The sequence below is a fragment of the Cryptomeria japonica genome, chromosome 2, assembly GCF_030272615.1.
Source record: "Cryptomeria japonica chromosome 2, Sugi_1.0, whole genome shotgun sequence".
Taxonomy (NCBI): domain Eukaryota; kingdom Viridiplantae; phylum Streptophyta; class Pinopsida; order Cupressales; family Cupressaceae; genus Cryptomeria; species Cryptomeria japonica.
Window position 1 is genome coordinate 414,202,065 of NC_081406.1, and position 24,760 is coordinate 414,226,824.

A 24,760-nucleotide genomic window follows, 5' to 3' on the forward strand; every position below is an offset into this window, starting at 1 on the left:
GATCATCATCATTTGACCAACCTGGAAAATCCCTATATAGTCTCCACATAAAACCCCTCAAGCAGCTAATTGATGTCTCTAGTATGAGGTATGAACCAACAATCCCTATGATAGTGCCCCATCATAAAAATATACATAAGGTAGTCCTTGCCACACTCGTCTATTTGGTATAGGTCTACACACTATAATGTTCTCAAAATATCACACATGCAATAAAGTCAACCTCCTACTAATAGTTAATGTTTGTCTATATGCCACCTAGTGTAGATGAAAGTATAGCATCCCAAGCATGCATGATCCCCACACAAATACCATACCCTCCATGACCATCCACTCTAGAACCCATCCCCATCTAATAGGGAATCCATGTCCTCTCCTATCTCGTGCTACCAATCCTTCTATCACTACACTGCTGACAGTCACCAACCTCAAATGCTAAGATGCCAAAGTCTCCCATCTAATATCATAGTAAAAAATACATAGCTCATCCTTGTCCACCTCAAGAATTTTTTCTCAAAGCCTATCTCCTAGTATAAGGCTTGTACATAGCTAACTCTCCATGAATAGGAGTCCTTAGTATCTGCAATATGTCCTCTAATGTGATTGTCGCATCTCCTATGGACAGATGAAATGAATTCATATCAAAGTGCCACCACTCTACTAACATGGTGATAAGAGCCCTATTCACCCTTATCTCGAGCATGAATGTAATAATAAATCTCTCTCTCATCTTTGTAGCTGATGACACAATGATACACATGAAGGTTGACTCTCACGAGCTTGTAAAGTCAAAAGATCAACCTACAAGATAGTGGAGCAAACATTTTGTTAACCTAACATTATCTATCATGACCTCTTAACCAATCAGTTATGTCTCAACCCTATCTTAGAACCCTAATCATGCACATGAGCATCAACCCTAGTCAATCCAATCCAAACCCTAGTCAAACTCAAGGTCAAATCATTGCTTAGCTTAGTCAAACCCACACCCTAAACCCTAATTAATCTGTATGTTGACCTAGTCAACTGCACAATAAATTCAACTCAACTACATAGTTATATCTTCCAACTGCACAACTGTATATCCCAATTGAGCATTCCAGACTCCCAATTACGTAGGTCTTCCCTCAACTATGCAAAAAATGAACTCACCTGTGCAACTTTGATCCTAGACCCCTCGACAAGCATCGAAAATGAGGAAAATAAACCTATTAAAGCATGCTTAAATAAAAAATTGAAAAGTGGGATCTGGACTACATACCATTGGCCTTGCGCCCTCCAGCCGCTCGTAGCTCCACATGCGCTCACCATGATGATTCTACCTCAGAAATTTACACTATTCCTTCTAACTTCTCCTTGCTCAAGAGCTCCAATTCTTCCAAAAAAGAGTGTGAAAATGAGCTCTTTTTGCCCTGCCACCCACTTTAATACCCCTCTTACCTGCCTAGATGGACATGCACACACTCTCATTTGTATTGGTTGTGGCCTTTTTCACCTTCCTAAGCTTGTAAATTTTGTGTTTTACCTCCAATTTCACTTCCATTCATGATTTTGGAATCGTGGTGTCATTATCGACAAATTAACCTTTTTTTCCAAATTTTTTGGTCAATTTCTTGAGGGGGCACCCTTATACCCTATCATACTTGGGGTATGTAAAATGTGATTTTTCTAGAATTTTATTTGAAGCAATATTCTAAATCACATTGTATCAAAGAGGGGCAAAATACAGACATTAAAAACTTGTAAACACCTACGTTCTTTATTTTTAACCTAATTGAGTGTATAGTCTTTATTATTCACGTGATCTTGTCTCACTTCTCCTTTCCTATTTTCTAGCCCATTGATATCATTTTCTCCCCATTTCAAGTTTGGGATATCATTTTGACCTAAAATACATCGCATCAATGTTAGTTTGTTCCCATTTCAATCTTGAAATGTCAGTTCGTCCTAAAACTTGTCATGATTGGGTCATTTTGCTCTTGTTTTGTTCCTGCCATTTCCTCTTTCCTATTTTCTGCATTTTGAGTTTATGACATCATTTTGACCTCTTCTTCTGCCGAATGGCATTGCATTGGCCCCATTTCAATCTTGTGACCCATTTTGACCCGATTTATGCACTTTTACCCAATTTGACCTAATTTTCCCATTTTGATTCAATTCTTCACATTTTTGTCTAAATTTTCCCAAATATTCTCAATTTAACCCAATTTGACCTATTTTAGGTCTCTAGATGTTAGTTTGACTTATTTGTCTTTTTAAGTTTAATTAATTAATTAAATATCCCTATCTTAATAACACTTCTTCTAAAGTTGAATAAATAAATTTGATAATTTATTTATTTGTCCCCTTTCTCTATTAATTAAATAAATTCATTTTATTTAATTAATCATCATAAATTTAAATAATAAATTAATAAATTATATATATTCTTCCAAAATAAAGATAATTAATAAATTTAATATTTTAATTTATCTTTATTTGTTTTTCTGAGATGAGATATTTAATAAATTATATTTATTAATTATTTCTATTTATCCTCTCATCTAAGGATAATATCAAAATTTTCCCAGTTTTTAATTCTTCATAATATTCTCGTAATTTTCAAATTTGGGGAAGTAATATCTTTCCTAATTTTCAATTTTTTTTTTTTTTTGGTAATATCTCATTTGTTTTAACTTTAAATTAAAAAATGAGATTTGTACATTCAAAAATCAGCTTTCTACCTTTTTCTCCACTTTACCTTCATCATCTTCATCCTTCCTCAAATGACAGACTTGTCATGTGCTCAATCAAGTTTGTTCAATTAACCAAAAATCTTTTTAATCCTGCCCATCCGCTGAGTCTTGAGTTTTCTATAAATTGGGACCTCGTTCTTTATTTGAATGATCTAATTTTTATGCATTGTTACTCTGTCGAATTGTTTAGCCATCATCTAGTTTTTTATATTTTCATTTGATTGAAATCATTTAATTTTAGAATCACATTTTTGAGTATCCTTGATATCATCCTTGCTTTCATTTCAATAATTGCACATTCACAATGAGAGTGACATCAAATTAGAGAAGAAATGAAGAGCAATAGAGCCACGTTGAAGGAATGTTATGGTGATATCAATTTTTTATCTTCATGTTATTTGCATTTCATTTTAATGTCTCTATTGATTAGATTACAATAATTTAGCATAATCATTTAAAGAGTTTGTGATTCGCTTTGATTATGCTTTAGTTTTCATACTTAACATGATTTTCTAGATCTTCAAAAATAGTTTAACTGCAACTTTCATTTGCATATGTCTCTTTTATAGGCTACACCATGTCATTGTTCTTCTCATATCTATCAATGATATCTTTATTTTTTTCATTACAAGATTTAGTACTTCTAGCATATTCATATTTGATCTTCTCCATGATACCAACCAATTCATATACCTGGTTGAGAGTAGTACACTTTGAAGACTTAGGTAACTAGACCGAATTAAGATCATATATTCTGGTGAACAACTCAACACACACAATTTCATTAGGCCTTACATTAATGGGTATTTGCATATAAGTATTCCTTGTTCTTTTAAACAAAGACAATGTAGATTCCTCTTCATGTCTCACCATATCAAAGAATCCATCCAAAGGTGATATACAATGTTTTAATTTCATGATGCAACCTTGACTTCTTTCTTGAATATGAAAATATCTACCATTTATACTTACAAGTTCAATTAATGATAATATACAATGCATGTGAAAGTTTGAAAACCAATCCTTTACATCACTCTCTAATGATCTTATAAAGGGCTTCATGATAACATCCTCTTCATAAACATGATAGTTGTATTGTTGGAAAATTAGGGTTAGGGTTTAATTAAGATAATAAAACCACTAAATGACCTTATTAGCCAACACATTAAGGAGATAAATCTAATAGATCTATCCTTTATAGACCAATATTTTGATTAGATTCTAGGCTCCTTTGATAGAGCTTTATCCACCTTAAATTTAATTGATTTTAATTGTTGAAGATTAGGGAAAGATAGTGAATTTTTGAAGAAATCTTATAGAAACAATGAGCTATAGATGTCGTACAAAGACACCAACCTGTATTTGAGAAGAAGAAGATGATTTGGATATGTTCCTAGAAGTTTGGCTTGATTTTTTGGGACCAGGTAGTACAATTCATTGTGGTCCTCTAAATTTCTTGCGGTCAAAAGAAAAACCTATTCGTCTTTGTGAATCCTGTTGATCCTTTTGAACATAGATTTATACCTACTCGTGCACATAGTTAAAAGGATAAATATGTTGGGAATAGGAGTTTTCCTTAGGTCAAACCCTGGTTTTGGAATTAACCATAAAATTAATTTAAAAATGTAAATGAAGTGCTATAGTAAAATACTTTCCTTTTGAGGGAGTGAATGAGAATGAATGAAACACTAATGATATATCTTTAATGGTTTTGTTTGTATACACAAAGGAATTAAGGTTTCATGTGGGTTGTCTTCATAAAAGAATGAACATGAATGTCATCTTGAGTGCTTGAATCTTAACTTCACTTCTGCTCCAATGCTTGATAAAAGAGTGATTGCTTGTTCATGTGAATGCAGGATATTAATTTTTCTCTCTTGACCTGATTAACAATTTAAATTAGGTTTGAAATGAGAGGGGTAGACCTCCTTATATACTTGCTTGTCAAAAATATGATAGAATTTTAGCAACGGGTCGACATTGGGCTAGAATTCCCACTCATCAAAGGTGACCATTAAGTGGGGCCAATTTGGGGCTTAATTAAGAGGCTTAGGGCATATACACCTTGGTCTTGGTTTAAAACCCAAGTGTGGTACATCTTGGTCCTGATTTGGGACCAAGTTGTTGTACATTCTAGTCTTTCAATTCAAAATCCCAAACAAGGGTTCAAGCTAGAAAATTGGTGAGAATGTGAGGTGAATGGGTGGTATGGGCATAATCAGTGTTGCAATCAAGCCTTGGAGGATAGAATGCAAAAGTGAGGCCTAAGTGAGGATAAAATTGTAAGCGAGTACAATTTAGGATGTTACATTTAGCCCCCACTTTAGCAGGAGTATAAGACTAAGCGTACACATGGTAAAGTACAAAGGTTTGCATTGAAAACTTTCATCAAGATATCAAAGAGACAAGACACACTAAGCCCCCAGGGACTTTAGGATCTTACTAATTCAATATCAAGATAAAAGGGACATCATAAGAAAGATGAAAGAGAGAGAGAAAATGACTACTAGCCTAGTAATATTTTCTTACTATGAGTCATGGAAAAAGAAAAATACCAAATTACAAAGAAATAGGCTTGGTTTGCAAAGTAACTTGAGTATCAAAACATGTCATGGTGTGTATATAAAGTGTAAGATTGAGTAGAGTGTATTCCCCCACATCAAAGTGATTGCATACACCTTATCGGGAGAAATTTCCTTAAGATAACATGCATCCAAAAGACAAGAATATTAACACAATAAGATGCCCCCAAGAAAAGACAAATCAAAGGATAATGGTCACAAAATCTAAAAAACACATAAGGGATCCACCAACTTTGGGGTTAGTATGCTCTAATGAAATAATATATCATGAATATATGCATTTAATTGACCTTATCCCCCGAAGGTAGTGGAACCACAAGAATAATGAAAGAAGGGAACATGTGTCTTTTGAGTCAACATGGAAGAGAACAAAAAAGGTCTCAACACTTTGCATCATCCCAAAGTAGAAAACACAAGGGAAACCATATAGAAGAATTGAGATACAAATAGAAGAATGTCACAATAGATTCGACCTCTTTATTATGTTGCACCAAAATAGTAACAAGGGTCATATAAAGAAAACCTAACAAAACACAAAAAACCATAATGTGGGAAACACATTACTAAAAAAGTAAGAGAGGATCTATGACATGAATTAAGCTAATCAAGAAAATCATCCACCTCCCAATCTTGATAAACATTATTTTGGAAAGGTGGACAAGATGCAAGAGGAGCAACTTTGAGCATAGTAGATGGAGCTATTGTAAGTTCCAAACAAGAACCATGATATAATGATGAGTTACTTTGTTTCTTACTAGGAGCTAGGGTTAATTCTTTTGAAAAATGTGAAGATAGATCATTATTAACCAACAAGCTCATACATATCATCAGAATCATTAGAATCAACATAGTTAGCATGAACAACATTTTCACCCATTTAATCATCTAGATTAATAAAAATAGGATCTCTGACACAAAAAGAGCATGTACCATCATTTTCCTTAAGCATTTATAATATTGGTGATTTAGGTTGAACTTCCTCTCTAGGGTTGGGTAAAGGCTAGACAAATGGGACCAAGTCAACATTTGGTGTCTTTGGGGAGGAAATGGTTTGGGAAGCAAGTTCACAAGCCTTAGTAAAACATCTTCATTGATGTTCTCTCGCATAACAATTCCTTATAGGTTTATCTGAGGGTTGTGAAGGTTGAGGATAAATGGACATAGCTTCTTGTCTTCCTTTAAAGGAGGAGGAACGAGAGAAGCCCTACTAGGTTGAGAAAAAGGAGATACAAATTTTTTTCCTTTATAATACATAGGAGGTGGCATCACAACATATATGGGATAAATAGAAGGTGTAGGAAGAATACCAAGCCCATCATGAGGAGGAATAGGTCTAGGGTCTCTAGGCTTACTCAAGGATAATATCATCTCATTTTTACACTTTTGATAAGATATAAAAAGGGCATCATTTCGAGGCTTGAGAGACTCAAGTTGTTTAGGAAAAGAGAAATCAAGGGTGAAATTTCCAAGCCTCACCATGTGTTGGTACATTCCATGATTAATTGTTATGATAGTGCCAATATGAGGGAATTTTAGACATTTATGAATAGAAAAAGGTATTGCTTTCATGGAATAGAGACTAGGATGTCCCAACTTCACACAAAATTTATATGATGTAGGAATGATAGAAAAAGTCACATCTAAGCACTTAGTACCAACCTCAATGAGGAGAGTAATAGAGCCAATAGTAGGGCAAGAGAAACCACCTACACCTTGACCATATCATCAGATTTATCATTTGTTACTTGATACAATTATAAAATTAAAGATATTCTTTAGTGATCACATTCACCATACACATCAGATCAACCCCTCATGATAGTTTGTATCTGATCTTTGTAATGATATATAATGGGCCATCAGATGTAACGATATTCTCACTAGGATCAAAGGTAATACATAGGTCTTTAGGAGGTGTAAGTTTGTCAACAAGATTTACAACATTTTTGTACTCAATGCCAAGTTCATCAAGAGAAAAGGCAAAAGACTCAGACTCAACAACACTAGTAGAGTGGGAAGGTAAAGGATTGATGAATATTTGAATTCTTTGATTAGGAAGATCTATATATTTGTTTCCTTTTTCATTCACATTAGCTATAGATAGGGTATTATTATCAATGAAGTCTTGAATCTTACTTAAAGAATAACACTTTTCAGTATCACAACTGGGTCGATAATGATATTGGAAAAAGGCTTTGGGATCATGATAAGATGCAAAAGGTTTGGAGGTATCAATTGGATTTATGGGGGTAAATTTCAACATATTATTATTTATCAACCTTGACATTATTCTATGCAAAGACTCAGAAAGACGAGTAAATTATTTTCTAAAGTATTTGGATAAAGGGTACACACCTGATGTCATGGATGCCACTTGAGTATTGATGTTGTCTTTTATATTGATGTGTCATTTGTTCAATTTAAACTTAACAAAACATTGTTGAGCACTCTCATTCTTATCAATCAAATCCATTGAAGGAGATGATTCAAATTGACTCACTTGAAGCTGATAATTACGAAGCACTGCACATAATTACATAAAGGAAGTAAACTCTGAAAGTAGAAGCTTATCCCTAATGTATTTTTGTAAAATAGCAATAAAAATTCTTTGAACATCATGATTGAGAATAGGTTAATAAATTTGAGAATGAAAATGTTTATATCTGGCAATAAAATCAGTCACTTTCTCTTTAATTCCTTGCTTACAATGAATCAAATCAGTCAAAGTAATTTCAGGACCATTATTATTGTTAAATTATTGAATGAAATAATTAGATAATTTTTGAAATGATGCAATATAATAGGGAGACAAAGAAAAATACTATTGCAAAGCTTTATCCCTAAAGGTTTGAGTAAATAATTTAGCTATAAGTCTTTGTTCATGAGAAAAATCACTACACAAAGTTTAAAATGTTTTCACATGAGTCAAGGGGTCACCTTTTCCATTGTATGACTCTAATTGAGGTACTTCCAAATGCTTATGAGGGACAACACAAACAATGTCATCTAATAATGGGCTCGCTACATCAAATGTGGGCACATTAAACTTGGATTGGGTAGTGGAAGCCATTTTTTGTTGCAGGGATCTAATAGTTTGGGAAAGGTTGTTAATGGTTGCTTTGATGGATGGATTGAAATTTGACATATTGGATTATGATGGAGGAGTAACATTGTTGTATATAGGTGGAGGTTGAGAGTAAGGAGGTGGAACACTATGATATGTGGGAATGAGAGATGATTGAGATACAAATGGAAGAATCACTAAAGGAGGTAGGTAAGAGTATTGATTAATGAGATTGCCCCCATGACTAACATGTGTAGGATTAACATTTTGTGTAGAATTAGTCATGATAGAAGATGTAAAAAATATGGACTTGACTAGCAGGTTGAGAGTAACCAAGGACTTTGACACAACTTTTGATTGGCATGATATTAGTGTCAAAAATATGAGCAAGGTCACACAAAAAATCAACAACAATTTTGTCACTTTTCATCATTCTTTTTAATCGTTCAATCAATGGGATTGCCTCACTTCTTAGGTATTGTTGACTTATCCATTGTTGAAGATTTTTAAATTGATTATCAATCTTCTCCAATCGGTCAATGGTAACCCTAATTAGTGATTCATCCTCATCATGAGAATTATGAAGAGAATGGGGATAAATTGATGGTATGATGAAAGAACAAGGATCCAATCAAATATTGAGAGGGGGGAGGGTGAATCAGTAGATAGAAAAACTGATAAACTTCACCAATCTCAAAATCAATCTCTCAAAGTAAACTTAGAACTATCAAAGCAATATCACTATCAAGATAAAACTGTAAAGTTTAAATCGGTTGACTATTACAACAGATTAACAGTAAACAAATTGTAACTCACAGACATCCAAATAATTTTATTGACATAAGTAAAACTTCATTTCATATTGTTGTCGGTTATCATGACACATCAAAGTGGATTAAGTAGTTAAGCAAATCAACCATAGAAAAGATAACCACAAAAACATTCACCACTTGACACAATATTTTGATATGGAAACCCAAATGGGAAAAACCATGGTGAGATGAGACTCACAAGATAACTATTTGAACTCTTCTGAAGTTTGCTCTATTAGGAGCCAAGGCTGTTAAAGCTTTACAAAAATTCCTATTAAGAACATATCCTGTTAGGGACCACCCCGTTAAGGGATTGACTATAATGCCTTGTTAGAAGCAATACCCTGTGAGGACTAACCTTTGTAAAGGATTTAGAATCCAAGCTAATGGATCACCTTGTTAGAGGATTTGAATTAGGGGTAACTTTAAGAAACCACCCCCTGGGCAACTGTGTAAAATCCTGGTGAATCAGACATTATTTTCAGGGGCAAAATTTTCATATTGATGGCAAAAAAAAAATTCAAAATAGGGAAAAATATATTTTGTATTGGTGATTTTTTTTTAGGGTACGAAAAATTCCACAAATTTTTGGCGAATAATACCTTGTTCTATGGGGAAAATATATATTGTAGGAGGCGAATAATTTTTGTTAAAATGAACAAATATATAATTGTATGGGCAAAAAAATTTACTCTGAAGGAAAAATTATTTAAATGTATTGGCAATTTTTATCCACCGCTTGAAAATTATTTAATTTGTTTTGGCAAATATTTTGTTATATATGAAAAATATATAATTTATTGGTGATTTCATGAATTCATTGCCATTAATAGACAAGTCACATCAAACCACATCAGTACATCACATTGAGTCTAGACTCTGCACGATGTATCAATAAGCACAACCTCTTTGACACATGAAGGGTGACACATACCTAAAATCCATCAATGATTTTAAACCATTCGATGATCGTAGATCAATGGCTGAAGTTTTATTTCGGCCCAATTTTCTGAAGAGAACATAGCTCACTAGAAAGTGCTCGGAATGGAATTGGATTCAATAGACACATATCAAATGTCACAATCGATAATTTCGGTCATTTAATATATATCTATTCACTAACTGCAATCCACTCTGTCCCCATGACTTCCAATGTGGTACTTGCCAACTTGGTACTGGTTTATAGCTGTTTCCAATTTCGTACACTAGTGCATTTATGGGAAAGATTTCCAGAGATAGGAAAGATTTAAAAAAATTTAAAGCAATTCATACAGTTAGAGAAGTAATTATTACAATCAGGAGCTTCAACTATTTATATATGATTTTTGCTTCTTTCATCTTCAATTAGCCTTTGCCATTTGGTAGATAAATCATCGGAGCTCACAGTATTTAAATTCTTCCTCTGGTTTAGGTTTATAGGCTCAGGTTGTTTAATTTGTTAATTTGATTTCTCAAGATGGACACTCCCATCCGCTTGAGAAGTATTTCTGCAGAGGACTAGAGGGCCTTTCTGGGCTCCGTTAGAAACCCAACTCTCCAATCAGTCTGCAAGGAGGTTGGGTCGTTCACCAATGAGGCTATGCGGATAGTGCTGGGTAGAGAGTTTCTGTGAAATGAAAATAGATACCGTGTTAACATGGATATTGCATCCCAGTTCTTGGTGTCTCTTCTGGACCTCAGAGGAGATAAGGTGGATATGTTGATGCTGTTGAGGAAGGTGTTTAAGGAAGACTTCCTTGGAGACGACATTAATATTGTCGTCGTTGCAAAAGTAGGGGTGGGGATCCCTTGGGTGAGTGAATTATCCAAGCTTTTCCTCCCTGACCAAACAGTGCCAGTGGCCAGGCAACTGTTTCTTCTAAACTTGAGTGCGGAGCACTTGACGCATCATAGGAAATGGGCGCGAATTGGCAGGGACTTTCTCTAGAAATGGTTGCTCCTAGACGACTTTCCGAACTACATGTGGCTTGAAGAAATCTCTCAGCTTATGCTATCTAAAGAATTCTACATGGAAGGAGGGCCGGATTCTTAGGGTAAAGTTGTAAACCATCCACTACCTGTGTCGTAGCCCCGACCCCCTAGTAGTTTTTTTTTTGCCTATGTCCTCGAAACCTCACAGGCTTAGTGGCTCGCTCATTTTGTCTTTAAAGTTTTGGAGGGACTCAAGTCTCAAATGTAAAAATTGTAAATTTCCAAAGCATAAATATTAATCATAATTTTTCAAATTCTAGTTTGTTTCAGTTTGCCTCTTAGAGTCTTATGGATATAAAAATGCTTTCTATTTCATTTTTTTTTTGATAGGTAATAGGTCGTAGCCACAATATTTTGAATTATTATTATTATTATTATGTTTGATTAGATTGACCCAAGACTTTCCCCATCCTATGGAAGGCCAAGAGTCACAACTTAGAATTATACTTTAGATGTCCCTATTGGGAATTGAACTTGGGTCTCCACAGTGAGAACCCAGTGTTTTAACCAGTTAAGCTCAACCCCTTGGACACTTTCTATTTCATTTTTATTAATGAAAGTTTTTCAAATGATTTTTGTCTATGAGCTACGTTATTTCAATATTTTGTTAAACAATGGAAATAAATTTAATACTATGATATTTTTTATGTAATGCTTCTTCCTCTATATTTAATATATATAAAAAAAATTCAGTTCGTTCCATTAATTATTTGTACATTGATTATGGTTGATTATAATTTTATAAATATATATAAAAAATAAGTTTATCTCGCGAAAAACATGTGAATTAAAACTAAAAGTCCAACTTACTTCTTGTTGAAGTTTTGAACTAGTGCATGCGTGGGTTGGTACTGTGTACATGCTATGATTTATAGTTAAGATTTTATCATAATGAAGATATTTGAGACATTTATGAAGGGTAGATGGGATCGCTTTCATGGAAGAGAACCAAGGGCAAGGATGTCCCAACTTCACACAAAATTGATCTGAAGTAGGATTTAGGAATGATAGCAAAAATGACATCTAAGCACTTAGTATCAACCTTAACGGGAAGAGTAATAGAACCTATAGTAGGACAAGAGAAACCATCAAAAATCTTAACCACTAAATCAAATCTATCATATCAATATGTTACTTCATGCAATTGTAAAGTATAAAGACATTCTTAAGTTATTACATTCACCATACATGTTGGATCAATCATCAATGAGAACCCCTTGTGAGAGTATATCTTTGATCTTTGCAGGTGATATATAGACTTATAGTGGGCCATCAGGTGTTTCAAATTTCAATAGTCTCACTAGGATCAAAGGTAATGCATATGACATAGGTCCTTAGGAGGTGCAAGTTTATCAATAAGATTCACCACATTATTAGACTCAAGGACAAGGTCATTAGAAGAAAATTCAAGATTCTAGACTCAATTAGAGAACATGATTAGACTCAATTAGATCAACGACTTACGGTGGATTTTTCATAAAGGTTATAAACTTTGTTGTAAATACAATCATATAATTTTTTTATAGTCTTTATTTGTTTATTAAATTAATTTGAACTAAATTAAATTAAAATTATATTAAATTAAAATTTATAGTAAACTAATTTTATGTTGAACTTTTATATATATTTTTAGTCTTTATTTATTTATTAAATTAAATTAAATTAAAATTTATATTACACTAAATTTATGAACTTTTATAAATATTTTTAAACTATTTTTTAAAATTATATATCGTAAACATTATTTTAAAGAATTTTGTTAAACTTTAAATTAATATTTTAGATTTAATATTGAATGTTTTATTTTTTATATTAAACTTTTACCTTTCAAATTGTATATCAAAATTAATATTTTTATTTAGTTATTTTTTTATTTTAGAAACTAAGTTTCATGTTCTATACTATTTTTGAATTTCATATTTTTACAAATTATATTAACATTATATTTAATAGTTATCTCAAACTATTGCACATCTTTAAATGTCTCTTATTATGGGACCCACGACATCTAACAACAGGTACCATCATTCGTTGGATGAGCAAAGATCAACAACTTAGGGTGGATTTCAGTCCGAATGTGGGAAGTGAACACATTTGTGAGAACTTCGCCCGGAATTGAACATTTTAAATTTAATTAAATATAATTAAGTCTATAAAGCTCTTTTTCGGGTGGAAGTTTAAAATGATTAAACAGACTTAAAAAATAGTCCCGAAATATGATTCGAGTGTGGTGACATGCCCAAAAAATGGTAGAAGTCATGGGACCCACGACATTAGACAACAGGTACCATCGTCTGTTGGATGAGCAAAGATCAACGGCTTAGGGTGGATTTTGGCCCGAATGTGGGAAGTGAACACATTTGTGAGAACTTCGCCCATAATTGAACATTTTAAATTTATTTAAATATAATTAAGTCTATAAAGCTCTTTTTTTGGGTGGAAGTTTAAAATGATTAAACAAACTTTAAAAATAGTCCCGAAAAGTGACTCGAGTGTGGTGACGTGCCCGAAAAATGGCAAAAGTCATGGGACCCATGACATCTGATAACAGGTACCATCATTCGTTGGATGAGCAAAGATCAATGACTTAGGGTGGATTTTGGCCCGAATGTGGGAAGTGAACACATTTGTGAGAACTTCGCCCAAAATTGAACGTTTTAAATTTAATTAAATATAATTAAGTCTATAAAGCTCTTTTTCGGGTGCAAGTTAAAAATGATTAAACAAACTTAAAAAATAGTCCCAAAAAGTGACTCGAGTGTGGTGGTGTGCCTGAAAAATGGAAAAAGTCATGGGACCCACGACATCTGACAACATGTACCATCGTCCGTTGGATGAGCAAAGATCAACGGCTTAGGGTGGATTTCAACCCGAATGTGGGAAGTGAACACATTTGTGAGAACTTCGCCTAGAATTGAATGTTTTATATTTAATGTCCTCAGAATTTAGACTGAAGTAATGAATGGTTTGTCCTTCAGCGACGGATAGATATTAATAATAATTAATAAAATTACAACATGATTCTAGATATTTTTCCCTAAGTATTACATTTTTACTTTTCAGAGTTTTCAAAATAAGTGACCCATAAATCATAATCGTATTTAATTTCATGGACACACCAGTAAATCGAGGGAGATTTAGAAACAACTTCTAGATTGAGGAATGCAAGTTGCAACAGAGACCGTCTGCGCCAATCTAGTGAAATAGAAATTTTGGGTAAATTATAGAACACATCCCGCCTTTTTTAATTTTTTTAATCTCGTGGTCCAATTTGAAGGTTAGCATTTTCAGGTTTGTGTCTAGCATTATTTTGAATTAATAACAATAACAACGATAGGGAAAACGGGAAGCAGTAGTTCAATAGGAAGCCAAGTGAAAAAAAAAATGTACCTAACCGAACTGGTTAAAACACCAAGTTTCACTAATTAATACTGTAGTCACATAAATCTATCCATTTAATTAAATGCATATTTACTATTTATTTGATTAATAAACCCACTAGCCAACAGTTAATTAAATTAACATTTAATTAATTCATCTTCAATCATTCTCCTATTAATTAAATAAATTATTTAATTTATTTCAATTAATTCATTAAACCAAATTCACAATCAATTAAATGAATAAATCCTATTTATTTAATTTAATTCCCTTTCCTCTTTTAAATAAATAATTAAAACATTTATGTAAATCATTAAACTCCCCCCACTTGCATTCTCCTACAAATGCAAGTTGCAACCACAATTGAAATAAATTATTTTTATTTTTATTTAAATCCTATTTTCCCTCACCTACCAAACCCACTTGCAATCCTAAATCCCCTTCTAGACTCTTCTAAACCATTTCTAATTAGCCTAATCCATCCCCTAAATATTGTCACATTCCTAGGCATATTGGAGTCACTTCTCAAAGCCTTCAAAGTCTTTGAAAAATATTTAATGCTTTATGTGTTCAACAAGCTAACCCCTAGAGTCTTCCAAACCACTAATGGCTCTTACATGACCATTAATGGCTCTTACATAATCGTTTATGGCTAAATCCACTTGCCCCCATGGTTAGAGACTTTACCTCTAACTCAACCCTCATTTGACCCATGGGTCTCTTCAAGCATTTATTGCTTTGACCATGGTTATCCTCACTGACTCTTGCACAAGAGTTTATCCATTGGATAAAGACATTATTTATTGGATAATGGCTTTATTCTTTCAACTCAACATTAACCTTACCTCCCAAGTTAACCCTCAAATCATGTCAAGCATTTAATGCTTATTCCCTCTCCTCTCAACCCATCTCATGTTGACATTTGTCATCCAAGGATTGGATTGAAAGCCCTCACATGGATCATAAACCCCTCAATCCTAGCCCTTGTTGAGATCACTCAATCTTAACCCTCCATTGCTCCATTTTACCTATAAATAGAGATCATATCTTCATAATCCAGATCCTGAAATCTTGTATGCATCTAATTTATAGTGAAATTTAGAGAGCATTTAGCATAATCATCCACATTTGTCTTTTTGGGCTAAAATTAACATTAGATAATTAGATAATATCTTGTTTTAGCTTGTTCACATTTGCATTCCCATAATCATCCGTTTTACAATCTTGAACCTCCATAAGACATCCAGAATAGTGCAAAAAGCTACTAAGAGCTACACTCATTTGGGAACTTGGAGAGGAGAGGAACAAGGAAGGAGAAGCTACAAGCATGGTGGAGGGCATTTTGAGATGCCTTATTGCATTTCTTAGATTTATCAAGCTTTCTATTTTATGTTTTGTGTCTCTCTTGATATGCTTGCTTAGGATAGTGTTTGATTTGTGTTTTCTAACACTAACACTTGTTTGTTGCTTGTTTTTTTTGTGTTTGTCTTGACAATATCCTAACCATCCTTTTTGTAGAGCATCATTTGGTGAACCCGACGTGAATCGAACATGCAACCTTCTGATATCTTTTTGAAAACTACTAACTTTTTTATGTTTTAATTGACATACAGGTCACGCTTTAGCGCCATTGTTCACACTCTAGCACCTTTGAAAGTTGGTACTTTAGCGCTATTGTTCCTAATAATAGCGCTATTGTCTCCCAACTGGCACTATTGTCCTTTTTATAGCGCTATTGAACATTAAATAGCGCTATCGTGTCTAGTTTTAGCGCTTTCAATTCGTTGTTTGACATAATTCATTTTGTTTGATGGAGTTCTTTTAGTGCTTTTGTCTATTTTTATAGCGCGTTTGCACTTCTTTTAGCGCTTTCATTTGTTATTTAGTGCTTTCATTTTAAATAGTGCTTTTGTTTCCACACAGAGTAGCGCTATTGTAACAGAGAGTTGTAAAAAAATTCCTTGTAACCAAAAAACCAAAAATATTAGGCTTGTAGAAGCCCACCAAACATTCAAATTTTACTACCTAATTATCTTTGGTGCAGGTTTTGACTAACCCCATTTTTGTAAGATTTCCAAAATTTAAGCTTAGGAAGTAAATTTATTTATGTTGCTAACTTTGTCTTTAAAGTTAGGATAAAACGAATTCACTTTCTTTTCTTGGTTAAAATCAACTTCACTTCTTCTTTTTTGGGTATAAAAATGAATCACATATTTTGTTTGGGCTTGTAAAAATAATCTCACTTGTCCAGTTAAAACGAACCACAAAACTCCAAACCAAACAAAATTTATTTTTTGCAAGTTAAAGACAATTTGAATTTGATGCTTAAAATCAACAAGACAATTTTTATTTCTTGCATCCAATTAAAAATCACAATCAACACTTCATTTTGGGAAAGATTAAAAAGAACAAGCCATTTGCCCCTTTGAGTTCAATCGATTTACTTCAAGCAAAATGTGTTCTCAATTCAGTTGACTAGGATTTCAAGTTCCTAGATTACAAAACATTTTGCCTTGAAGTTAAAAAGAACACCATTTTTGTTGGAGCAACATCTCCAAATAGTCAGATCACATTGCTATAAACTTGGTTAAAAAGAACAAGTGTTTTTGGTGATTGGCACACTTGTGCAAAGTTTGTCGAGTGGTCTTACTTCTAACACACACTATCCTCTCCCTTGGCTTTCGTGGTCCTAGGTGCAAGAAAAAAGTGTTAGTAACACTCAAAATTTTATCTTTTTAAAAGAGGTCTGCCAAGAGACACATCACTCTTGGGAATGACCTCGCACGGTAAATCCTTCGAGCCGCTATAGAAATCAGGTGTGAGCAAAAGCTGTAGCCTTGGGTATAGTTGTTCCTATAGTGTAACTTTTCGAAAGGACATATGGGCCCCACCACAAGTTACAAGGCTCTTAAGTGAGTCACTATAGAATGAATTTATGTCCAAAAACATCGAACATTACTAGACACCTTTTTATATAGAAACCCACCCGTTCTATTGATTGAGGATATTTGTGAGAAGTTTAGTGCAAGAGCATAGATGGTTTTGCTCCCAAGATACTCACCATACATATTTCCTTGAGTAGAAACAAGGCTTTTTGGAAGGCTAATTGTAGCTTGATAAAAGTGGTGACTCTCCCATCATAGGGATCATCTATCTGTTATGCTCATGCAAGATTTAGTATATCACATCCTTACCTGCTATGACAAGATTCATAGGGTATGTAGTACCAAAGTTGAAGAAATATCAAGATGTGGGTTGAAATTATCGCAACTGGCCATTTGACCTTAGGAATAAAGTTTGTTTGAAGTGTCTTCATTTTGTGTCAGACTAGTGATAAATTGAGCCAACTTCAGGATTTTGAAAAAAACATATACAAAAACATCTGAAAAGGGGTCAAAAAGTTCAAAGATTGGGTTGATTTAGACCCACACCTATTTGTGCCTTTTGAGGCAAAATTATTGTGTTTGTGTGCTTGCTCTATTTTCTTGTCAAATACAATCAAAACCAATTCAAAAACAAGTATTCATCCAACACAAATTTTCAAAAACAACATTTGACAAAAATCAAAACAAAGTGAAAATCAGATATCAAATTATATGAGCATCCTTCACATTTTGAGAAAGAAGAATCTTCATCAACATATCAATTTGAATACAAGACCATTGAGTTCAAAGGATTTCATCAAAAGAAGGAAATTTTTCTATCTCAATAGATAAATTTTTGTCTCACACAGAGCCTTCTTGCATCATATGCATCTATATCTTCAAGGAAAATCCAACGAGTTCGGTAAAGAGCCTTTGAACAACAGAGCTTTTACTCAATATAGAGATTTGAGTTATCATAAAAAAAAAAGGAGGCAAAATCAACCCTGCCTTCTTTCTAGACATTTGCATTACATATAACATAGCTCGGGAAGAACCACCAACCCTTGAGAGAGAAGAGGAAGACTTTTTCCCATATGTAACACAGAGTTTTTATTGAAGTTCCCATCCACTCTCACATTCTTACATAATTAATCCATTTCAATTCTCAAAACATAAAAAGGTCTTGTCCTAAGTTCTTTTTAGATATTGCTTGAATCAAAACAACACATAACTCTTTAGAGTGTCTCTCCATCTAGGATAAAATCATCCTAAGAGGCATTTCTACGCAGGTTAAAACTAGTCTATGAGTGCATCCTCTCATTACTAGGTAGCTTGGTTTGTAACACATCTTAGACCTTGCTATACCTTATCATATCAACCTTGTTAACAAACACAACAAGCAATTCATAAAAGGACTTTGGTAACATCAAACCTTCAGTGTTAGAGATCCGTATTCTTAACACTTCACAAAAAACTTATCTTTTATTCCATCACCAACTGATAATCACTTTCACCAAACTTCAACACAACTTTCAAACAAATGGATCAAACTAGATCAAGGACTAGACAACTAGAGGTCGAAGAGGAGGATAAAAATCTCAATGAATTTCAAGAAGCCATTGGAGGAAATGAAAATGATGAAAATACTAGTACTCCCACTCTTGAAGCAATAGAAAGGGCACAACACAACCCCCTCTTAAATCGAATTTTTGATGAAATCCCCTCTTCAATCGACTTTTTGATGAAATCCTCATAAACAATGCCGATGCTCATTTTTTGAGACTTGCTCAAGAGGGAACTAAACTACCCTCTGATTTTGATACTGCATAATTACGGAAAACATCAGAACACCATAGCCATAATGAGGGTGGAAGAGGTCAAGATAACTTCATATATGACCTTAATCAAGGAAATCCCCCACCTCCTCCTCCTCCTAATGACATTGACATGTTGAGGCAACAAGTTGAGAATCTAGCCCAACAACTCCACAGTGGTGTGAAAACTACCCAGTTTTTACTTAATGACATTTGTCCCTATCCCTTTGATAGGAATCTACATATGCCACCTTTTCCATGAGGGTTTGAAACACCTAAGTTTGAAAAATATCAAGGAAAAGGAGACCCTAGAGATCATGTCAGGGAATTTCACTCAGCTTGCCTAGAAGTGGCATATGAAGACACGTATCTAATGTGCCTCTTTCCTCAGAGTTCGGGAGGGACAACCACACAATGGTTTTCCCAATTAACATGCAGCATTAGAACATTCGAGTAACTTATCCAAAAGTTCATTGCACATTATTCACACAATATAGAACGTGATGTTACCATGGCAGATCTATGTAATACCAAGCAAAAACTAGGGGAGCTATTTTCACCTTTCCTGCAATGATGGAGACAACTATCTAATAGATTTTCTCTTCATCTACCTGAATGAGAGCTAGTGGAAATATTTATTTCTAACTTGAACGATGAAATGTAATTCCACCTAGACATGAAGGGAACAAAGTCCTTTAATGACATGATCACCCAGGGATTAAAATGTGAACGAGCCCTTATCAAAAAGCGACTTATCAAGATATACAATGAACCAAAAGATGGCCCTTGCCTACATTTTAACAGTGATTGTAGACACTTAAAAATAATTATTTTAATTATTTTTAATTTCTCACATAATTAATTAATTAATTAATTATGTTAATTAAAATTCTTCTCAATATTAATTAAATATAATTAATATTGTCACTATAGAATATGATTGATTTATTTAATAAATCAATCCCTTTCTTTATTCTTCTAAAAAATCAAATCCTCACAAATCTTCCTCTTAGCTAATTAATTTCAATTATTAGTTAACCTACATGATTCCTACAAATCATTTTCTTAATTCATCATTAACCTAATAAATTCTTCTAGAAACTCCCTAAACTCATTTAACATTATTCTTCTAATTTTTTATTCCCTCCACTCATTCTCTCTCCTAGTCAAATTCTCCTACAAATATAAATCCCACCTAACATTTCATCTAATCCCCCTCCTAATGAGTCGTTAATGGCTAATCATCATGATTAGCCACAAAGTCAACTCTTTGTCCTTTCATCCAGCCACTAGCTTTAAATGCTCTTTTTCTAGATGAATGTAAGATTTTTGAAATCTCACATTCCTCTAGGCATTTCCCTCTCCCAAGGAATTTTTAATTCCTTTTTATTCTTCTAATCCCCATAATATCCATTTTTGGAGAATTTTTAATTCCTCCAATGCATCTTGTAGAGTGTGGAAATATGAAATGCCTTTAGGGCATATTTCTTGGTCTCCACACCCTCTCTTGGAGCTTGTGTGAGCTCACAAGTGAATCATAGCCCTTCATCTCAAATTCATCCTAGCCATTCATTTTCCTCTCCTCTTCCTATTAAATAGGGCTCCATCCCTTCATTTAGGACATCTTTAAATCCAGTAAGCTTATGCTGCCCTTTTGAGCCCAGGAAATCATCTTGGCAACTTGATCATCTCATCCTTATCATTCATCCTAATCATTTGTGCACAATATTGGAGAGCCATCCACATCCAGCAATCAAAGGAGCACATCAAGTGGAGCATTATCAAGGGGCGCCTTCACTTCATCAAGCTCAATCTGAAGGAGAAGGTAAAATAGCAAGGTGAAATGGTCTTTTAATGATATTTTAGCATTCTGCATGTTTATTTTGTTATGTTTTGATCAGTTTACCTTTCAAATCTGTTTTCCCCTCTTCAGTGATAAACCCAACTTATGGAATAAAAACAAAAACATCATCAATGATGGGGTTGTAGATGCAAGAACCATAAAGAGTGCACAACCTGTGGTTTGATTTATTGGGCAAAATCCCCCTCCTAAAAACAACATGGTTGCTCCTCTACAAAATCAAGGTTGCAATGCACCACAATAGGAACCGAGACAACAACAACAAAATTATAAACCAAAACGTACATACGCTCCCTTAGGGGAACCTATCGAAATAGTGTTGCATCAATTGGTCTCTTCAAATCTGGTGACCTTACCAAAGACATCTAACTACGAACCTCAAGTCAAACCTCCATGGTGGAGAGATAATGAACATTGCGAATTCCACCAAGGGAAAGGGCATAAAACAAGTAACTGCCATAGATTGAAAGATCTTGTTCAAGATCTTATTGACCGAGGAGAGATTGAAATTGAAGGACACAACCCAAAAACCTCAAATAATGATCATCTCATGTTTAAGAATCTACTTCCATCACAAGATGAAAGGGGTCCTTCCACTTCAGGGCAAAACACAGATACAACTGATTATACACGAATCGCCTATAATTACACTATGAATCACCTATATGATGCCAATGAAAAAATTGCAACCATCACCATCAAAGATCCAAACCCTTCCTGCAATGTTGTTACACATCATAGCAAGATCACCATTAAAGAAACTCCACAAGGCACAACATCCATCCCAAAGCAGTATAACCTTGTGGAACAATTAGATAAGAGGTCTGCACTTATATTCATCTTAGAGCTTTTGTGCCTATCCCCATCTCATTAAAAAATCTTGGATCAAGCTCTCCAAGAGGCGTCAGTCCCTACCAATCTTAATACAGATCAATTTCAAGCTATGGTTGGTAATCTGATGTCATCACCATGTCTCACTTTCTTTGAAAGTGACAATACATCCTTCCAACAACCTCATAATGCCTCACTCCATATTAAAGGATTTATCAACCAACACCAGATCAAGCGACTCTTGATTGACAATGGAGAAGGCCTAGATATATGTACATTATAGTTGGTCACAACATTAGGATATGCAGTTGAATCAGTGGACCCCCACAAAAAGATAACCATAAAAACCTATGATGATGTAGAGCATTCTTCCAAAGGAGTAGTTGTGTTGCCAATCTGAGTGGGCCTAGTGGTGAAACACATCATATGTCAAGTTCTGGACCTTCCTCTACCATATAATTTGTTGTTAGGAAGACCTTGGATACAAGCCATGCAAGTCGTTCCATCCACCTATCACCAGTGTATCAAGTTTCCTCATAACGGTGTAGAAATTACAATCCATTTTCATATTGTAACAATATCAACCATCAACCAGAGATTACCATTCCCAACAATAGAAAAGCTATCCCATCCACATCATATGTTAGTCTAGACTCTCTTTCCAGTTCAACCACCACTATACTAAAGCAAGAGAAGCTAAAAATAAAAATGGTAGAGGAAGGTCCTGGGGAATACAATCTAAGCCAACTCTTTCGTGTTGGGAAACTACCCACTTCCCATAGAACTCATGGTAAGCCTCAAAGGTTACTTCAAACACCAGTAGTCAATCCAACATGCACTTTTTTACCTTTTATCCTTGGAAGGAGTCGGGAAGAGGAGACCAGAGATGAGGACTTAGCAGAATGGATCTAGAAAGACCCTATCACCACAGAAATCCCACAGGATAAGCTTCCCATAGATCAATATGGCAAAGGACTTACTATTATGTAAATAATGGGCTATGATGGTCATAGTTCTTTGGGACCTTGCAAGCAAGGATGACACAAGCCGTTGCAGCCTGAATTAAAGCCTAAAGATAACACTGGATTAGGTTTTCAAAAGGCGGTTCTTCCTAAGCTCAGATTCAAAGGGAACCTCTATATCAGCCTAATACTCTAAAGGGGCCATCCTTGATTATATTAGCAACACCAAGAACCACACCAAGTGCCCCAATAAGGCTGAGAATCCCATCAATACCATCAACAACACCAATCATACCACCAATCAAACCAACAACCCCATCAACAACAACAACCACATCAACAACACTATTAGCAGTATCAGAACCCCCAACAGTATCGACAACACTGCTAATTCCATCAGAAATAACAGATTCAACAACACTGATACTCCCAGCATCAGATTCAATGATACCAATAATCCTCCTTGCAACACCAACCATTCAATCTCCAAAAGTACATCAGTCGATTACCCCTAAGTGTTCAACTCAAAAGATATCCCGGTTTGGTATAGTAATCGGATACTGGGAAGTGACTGAAAGACCGACTCACATGAGTGGGAATTTGATTTCATACATCTCAATACTTCAGATGAGGAAGACATCTCCCCCTCCACCTCGCAAAGAAATCCTTGTTTACGGAGAAGCACAGATTAAAACCTCTTGGGTTCCTGAACTGGAAACACCTTCCACAGACCCTACGTCACATCCTACACCTGATTTTGACATGGAGAGTACCATCAATGACCTTCACCATAATGTATTAACCTGATAGTTCTGATACTTAATATAAGTACAGATCCAATAGCCAACAAGATGAGAGGGGGGGTGAATCATACAAACTTAATCATCCATAAAAACATCAGATTCAACCTCGGTAACATATATTAGTCATATAATCAAAAACTGTCAAAAATGCAAACTCAAAAGCATATGAACAATATAAACCTCATAACACCAGATTTAACGTGGAAACACAAATAGGGAAAAAACACTATGGGATTTCGGACCCACTAAGAAATATACTCTTCTAGAGTATGCTCGGTTAAAAGCAAATCCTGTTAAAGATTACAAAACACATTGCTAGATGTGACCCAGTTAAGGGATTTCCCTCAGATCTGTTAGGATCTTCACTTTGTTAGAAGTGACGTTGTCAAAGGATTTCAAACACTCAATCAGAATGTCACCTTGTTAGAGGATTTACATATAAGACTGTTAAGTCCACTCGGTTAAGAGATTTCCTATCACTTTCACAAAATAACAGTAATACAATCTATCTGCAACTTCACATCTAAAATGCTAAAGCAGATTCCTATGTGTTCAATACAATCTAGACATAGAACTAATCTTGTCTATCTGCTGGGCATCAATACTCTGTTATTCTAACAGATCTTCAAGCTTTTATGCTTGGTAATCACTATGTAGCATCCCTATGCATACACTTGCCCGCATGCATTGTTTATCAATAGTTCCTTATTTATAAACAATATTCTAACCACTTAATCTCCTTGATCACATTTCCCATGATCAATCATAGCCATCAGATCTTCAATCTTGTCCAGGTTCATTGTATCTTTCGATCTGAAAATGTTTTACCCCACCTTGGAACTTGTGTTAGGGTAATGCGGTTCAATCTGAGTTGTAGATCTTCTTGCCGACTTTCTATTGCCTTAGATTTGTTAACAAACTTCTTTCACGGCTTGCCAATCATTGATCCGCTCCAGCTCATCAGAATCTTTCATTAAATATCACATGTAAACATTTAATGCATTCTGTTATAGCTCGGTGAATACTAAACTTTACTCGATAGACATTCTGTCTTCATTAACCGACTGCGATAACCTTAGG